At 41.7% G+C, this 5,836-nt stretch overlaps 1 pseudogene; it reads right to left on the bottom strand.

The window, feature by feature from the left end:
* Positions 1–1,281: 1,281 nt before the first annotated feature.
* Positions 1,282–5,836, bottom strand: part of LOC103206198 — a 6,795-nt pseudogene continuing 2,240 nt past the window's right edge.

Raw genomic sequence — 5,836 nt, 5'->3', positions numbered from 1 at the left:
CCCTCCTTGGGTTTCCGAGGCAGTATCACTACGGAAGTAGGATTGCCCAACCTTCCTTCCGAGGAGTGGCTGGTGGGTTTGAACCGGCAGCCTTCGGGTGAGCAGTCAAGTGCCTTAGGCACTATGCTACCTGAGCTCCTTCCCCTAAATTTGTCCCTAGTTTTTCCTTAAGGAACTTTACAGTTTTAGGTTGTACATTTAATCTTTGAACCATCTGGGCTTAGTTTTTGTGTGTGAGGTACAGACTTGTTTCATTTTTCTGCAAATGGATATCCAGTTTTGTCAGCACCATTTATTAAACAGACAATCATTTCCCCATTTAATGGATTTTGGCCCTTTGTCAAAAATCAGCTGACCATAGGTTGATGGATCTATTTCTGAGTTCTGAATTCCATTCCATTGGTCTATGTGTCTGTTGTTGTACCAATATCAGGCAGTTTTGATGACTACTGTGACTGTATAATAGTAGGTTTTGAGATCCAGGAGTGTGAGACCTCCTACTTTGTTCTTCTTCTTCACTAGTGCTTTGCTTATCTGAGATCTCTTTCCTTTCTATATCAAGTTAGTGACTGGTTTTTCCATATCCTTAAAGAATGTTGATGGGATCTGGATTGGGATTGCATTGAATGTATAGATTGCTTTGGGTAGAAATGACATTTTCACAATGTTCAATCTCCCTCTCCACAAGCATGGTATGTTCTTCCATTTATGTAGATTTCTTATGGTTTCTATTTTTTTATAGGTTTTCTTTTTATATATACAAGACACATTAATCCATTAAATTTGAGGACATAGTACAAAAACAGAAAAGCACTTCAACTAATTCATCTGACAGTGCTGTTCATATTCATGATGCCATTTTTTTTTTTTTTTTTGCTTTTGTTTTGTTTTCCTAATAATAAAGGAGGAGACTTAGGGTTGTTGAGCTGATATATATTTGAGGATCTGCCTTCCCACCTCAACCAACCACCACCGGGGTGAACAGAGGATGAAAAAGAAGGGCAGGGCCCACAGCAAAGTTTCATAATCTTGAATGCAAGGAGGGGAGGAGAAAGAGGAAGAAAAAAAAAGAAAAGAATACAAATCCTATAATACATACAACAGGGTGGGAATGGTCTAGGAATTGGACAGGCATGCAGCTGAGGCATGGGGTGGGCCACTGGGAGTGGGGGGAAGCAGAATCTCCCCATGTTCTTTTTTCTCTTTGATGTTATTTCCATAGTTGCCAAGCTAAGAAGCCCTCTCAGAAGATGGGATCAGGAGAAGAAGAGGGCCAGGGCCTCAGTTGGCCCCCCAACTGTAGTGTTATAGGCAGACTTGGTCTGGGGCTTCTGCAGGATGTAGCTGGTCTGGCTATGTTGCCCGCTGCCCATCTGGCCATACTGCTGCAGGTGATGGTGAAGGATCTGGGAGTGTACCTGCTGATGGGGGTTCAGAATATGCATAAAGGTGGAAGTGGGTAGGAAGCAGCTATGGCTGGATTGATGCCCCACCACACATACACTTTCTAGGGCTGAAGACAAGTTGAAGGAGGCAACAGGAGTTCCAGAATAAAAACCTTGTTTCTCAAAGGACTGCTGGGTTTTGGAGTACACAGGACCCGAGATATCTGGCACACCCATGTTACTGGAGTGACTGATACACGTGTGTTGTATCCATGAGACCCATATCCACTAGGCTGTTGGGAAGGAGTGTCCAATGCATTCACACTGACATTCACATCATGCTTCTTGGAAGGGGTAGGAGCCACAGGAAACACAGCAGGCCCATACTGGAAGGTGCTGGGGAGGTCCATGAGACCCATATCCACTAGGCTGTTGGAAAGGAGTGTCCAATGCATTCACACTGACATTCACATCATGCTGCTTGGAAGGGGTAGGAGCCACAGGAAACACAGCAGGCCCATACTGGAAGGTGCTGGGGAGGCCCAGGACCCCTGTATAGTATGGCAGGCTGGTGTAACTGTAGCCAGGAGGCAGTGTCAAATTCAGGATTGTCTGCAGCATGGTGTGGTGAGTCTGTGTCTGGTTCTGTTGGGGTTGGGCCAAGGTTGTGGCCTGGGCCAGGGAGAATGCATCCCCACCACCAAACTTTGTGAGGTCACCAGAATAAGGGTTGCTGGCCAGGCTACCATCCCTGCCAGTCAGTGGAGTGTTGGATGTGGGGAATGGGATGCTGTAGTAATCCAAAGGAAATCTTGTCTGAAGCATCTGCAAATCATCATAACCATATACTTGTGGTGGGTAGGCATGTAACAGCCCTTGAGTCATAATATGCGGATTAGGTAACCATGGTGGGACCCCACGAGGGAGGTTGGGAGACACTTTTTCTGAAGTTGTAGCAACTTAGCTTCGAGTTGAGGCTGTGACTGTGGAGTTGCTGTCTAGGCTGAGGACCAGGCTACTGCCACTATTGAGACTGGAGAAGACACTGACCACTGGGGAAGGTGCAGAGACTGTGCTGGATGTGGTGGAGAAAGTGCTGGAGGAAGAATGAAGATTCACATCATTCTCCACAGTTACGTGCAAAAGAATGGATATCAAAGTGAGCCCAGAAGATGTCGATGATGAAAAGGTATTCAGCTGAGTAGATAACGTGCTGCTGTGTTGTGTGGTGCTAGTATCTGGAATCTCTTCAGTGTGGCTCAAGCCACGCAAAAAAGGATGAATGCTGATTAGCTGTAGTCAGTAAGGAAGTTGCAGATATTGTTTCATTAAGAAGAAGAATGCTAGAAGTGGAAGGTGAGTCAGATTTCACTGCAGAGCCTATAGCACCTTCAACAGATTGCATGGTCTGTAACTGCATGGCCTGCACAGAACTGAAGCCATTCTTTGCCTGAGTCAGGTCCTTTTAGATGGAGCTGGGGTACTGCCGAGTCTGTGTGGATCTCTGTATAGTGGGCCCTGAGCACTATTTTGAGAGGTATAGGTTGTCAACTGAAGTGGGCCACTCTGACAACCAGACTCCTGACTCTGGTTAGATGAAACTATGGATGAAGATTCACTGGTCGTGCTGGTATACAGGCTACTTGGAGTCTGGCTCGGAGAGGAGCTCGTGGTAGGGGTGAACTCATAATCAGAAAGCACAGGCTCTGACCCAAACTGCAGTGCCCCAAACTGCAGGTTTAGCCCTGAGATGTCTGCTGAGCCAGGCACCTCCACAGGCAGAGCAAGAATCTTAGAAATCAAGGGTGTTTTTATTCTTCTGCTGTTTTAGTTTTTCTGAGCCAGCTGTGGGCTTGGAGGACTGGTTGTCTGAAGATCCAGGAGGCATCTGTGGAACCGAGGTGGATTTGCTTGGCAGAGGAAAACAAGGGGGTGGAGGTGCAGCTGTGGATGTAGCCATTGCATGTGCCTTCCCCTAAAGGAACACCTCCATCATGGTTGAAGATGGGTTGAAGGCCTGGCATCTTGTAAATGGGCTGTGCACTGTTGAATCATTTGGGCTCTTCAAATCATACTGCACCAGTGATGAGGATTGTGTGGTCGAGCCCATGTCCCAAGAGGAGGAGATGATTCTTCCAGATGGAGAATGCTTAGCTGCCAACTGAGCCAGGGCCTGAGCAGTCTTGAATTGCTCCAAGAATGGGGAGCCTGTGGTGCTGCTTCCTTTAGCTTCACCATCACCAATCCTTTCCCTAGCATGCTCACCATACTGTGATGAGAAAATGTTATCCCTGAAGCAGGCTGTGATATGGCACTCTACTTCAAGTTACTGAACACCAGAGGCTGGGCAAGAGAAGGAGCCTGAGATGGATCCAAATTAGATGAATTATTCTCTATCGAAGATGGTATTTTTCCCAATAGAACAGCAAGATCAATTCTCTGACCATTTGCTATAGATTTTCAAATTTGTTGGAGTGTAGTTCTTCATAGTATCCTGATATTATCTTTATTTCAGTTGGTTCTCTTGTGATGTCACCCATTTCATTTCTTATTCATGTTATTTGTATTCTCTCCCTCTTTTCCTTTATTAAATTTGCCAGTGGTTTCTCAATTTTATTAATCTTTTAAAAAAACATCTAGTATTGTTAATATTTTCTATTGTTTTTCTATTTTGTGTTTCATTTATTTCTCTTGGATCTTTATTTCCTTTCTTCTGGTGACTGTAGGCTTGTCTTGCTGTTCTTTTTCTAATTGTTGGAGATGTTGGTTTAAGATGTTGATTTTGATTCTTTTTTTTTGATGTGTGCATTTATTGCTATAAATTGGCCTCTGATCACTGCTTTTGTTGTGTCCCAAAGAGTTTGGTATGTTGTGTTTTCATTCTCATTCGAGTCACAGAATTTTTTAATTTCATTTTTTATTTCTTCTATTACCTAGTCATTCTTAAGGAGGGTTTCAGTTTCCATGTGTTTGCTCTCTTTCCATTGATCTTCCTATTGTTGATTTCCAATTTTATAGCCATGTGATCTAAGAAGATGCTTTGCAGTATTTCAATGTTCTTAAATTTATTAAGATTTGCTTTATGGACTAACATATAGTCTACCATGGAAAATGTTCCACGTGCACTGGAAAAGAATGTATATTGTGCTGTTGTCAGGTGAAGTGCTCTGTAGATGTCTGTAAGGTCAAATTGGGGGATTGTATTGTTTACTTCTTCTGCGACTTTGTTGAGTTTCCAGTTGTTCTATCTTTAATTGAAAGTGGTGTATTAAAGTCTCCTACTATGACTGTGGAGTCATCTGTTATTTGCCTTTTCAATTCTGTTAAAGTCTGGTTTATATATTTTGGGCTCTTTCATTGGGTGAATAGATATTTATTATGGTTATATCTTCTTGTTCAATTGATCCTTTAATTATTATATGATGTCTTTCCTTGCCTCTTATGCTGGCTTTTGTCTTAAAGTCAATTTAATCATAAATTAATATTGCCACTCCTGCTCTTTTTTGGTTGCCATTTGCATGTTATATCTTTTTCCAACATTAATTTTTAGTCTATTTTTGTCTTTGTCTGTAAGGTGTGTCTCTTGTAGATGGGTTATGTTTTCTTATCTAGTCTGCAACTCTCCATCTCTTGAGTGGTGCATTTAATCCATTAACATTCAGTGTAATTATCGACAAGTATAAATTGGTTGCTGTCATTTTGTTATGCACTAATACATGGTGTTCCCGATTTCTGTTCCGTATAATTTTCTATGCTGAGCTCATTTTGTTTATGAATCATGTTATCATTTCCTTCAAGCTGTTGTTTTAGTATTTGCTAAATATTTGTGCATGTGCTCTTTTTTTATTGTGATGTGAAGGTTTATGATTTTTCTTTGAGGTTACCCTGTTATTTAGAATTTTCTCCCCAAGTTTAGAACAGTCCATTCTATTTTGCAACTCTCTTGACTTTCTCACTATTTAGAAGTTCTGTAACTACACTATTTTTTTCCTCTTTTCAGTTTTGTAGTTGTCCTTATGTGCCAATTGATGTCCTGGCTCCCTGTTTACACTATGTAAGCTTATTTTACTTTGGATATTTCCACAGCTGTATTGGTTTCTAGGTTATGTTATCATGTGTATTAATGATCAGTTGTTTTTTCCTATTATTGGTTCTCTGTTCAAAGGACTTCCTTTAGTTTCTCTTGGAAGGTCTTGACAAATTCCCTTAATTTCTGCTTATCTGCAAATCTCCTAATATCACCATCATATTTGAGTGACAATTTTGCTGGGTATATAATTCTGGGTTGGAAATTTTTCTTTTTCAGGGTTTTATGTATACCATCCCATTGCCTTCTTGCTTACATGGCTTCTATTGAGAAATCAGAGTTCAGTCTTATTGGTTGCCTTTTGCAGGTAACTTTTTGTTTTTCCTGTGCTGCTTTCAGGATTCTTTCTTTGTCTTTGGTTTTG

Source organism: Orycteropus afer, unplaced genomic scaffold (genome assembly GCF_000298275.1).
Source record: "Orycteropus afer afer isolate SDZICR_OR568_19922 unplaced genomic scaffold, OryAfe1.0 scaffold00011, whole genome shotgun sequence".
Taxonomy (NCBI): Eukaryota; Metazoa; Chordata; class Mammalia; order Tubulidentata; family Orycteropodidae; genus Orycteropus; species Orycteropus afer.
Note: the sequence above shows the minus strand (reverse complement) of the source record. Positions and strands in the feature narration are given on the sequence as shown.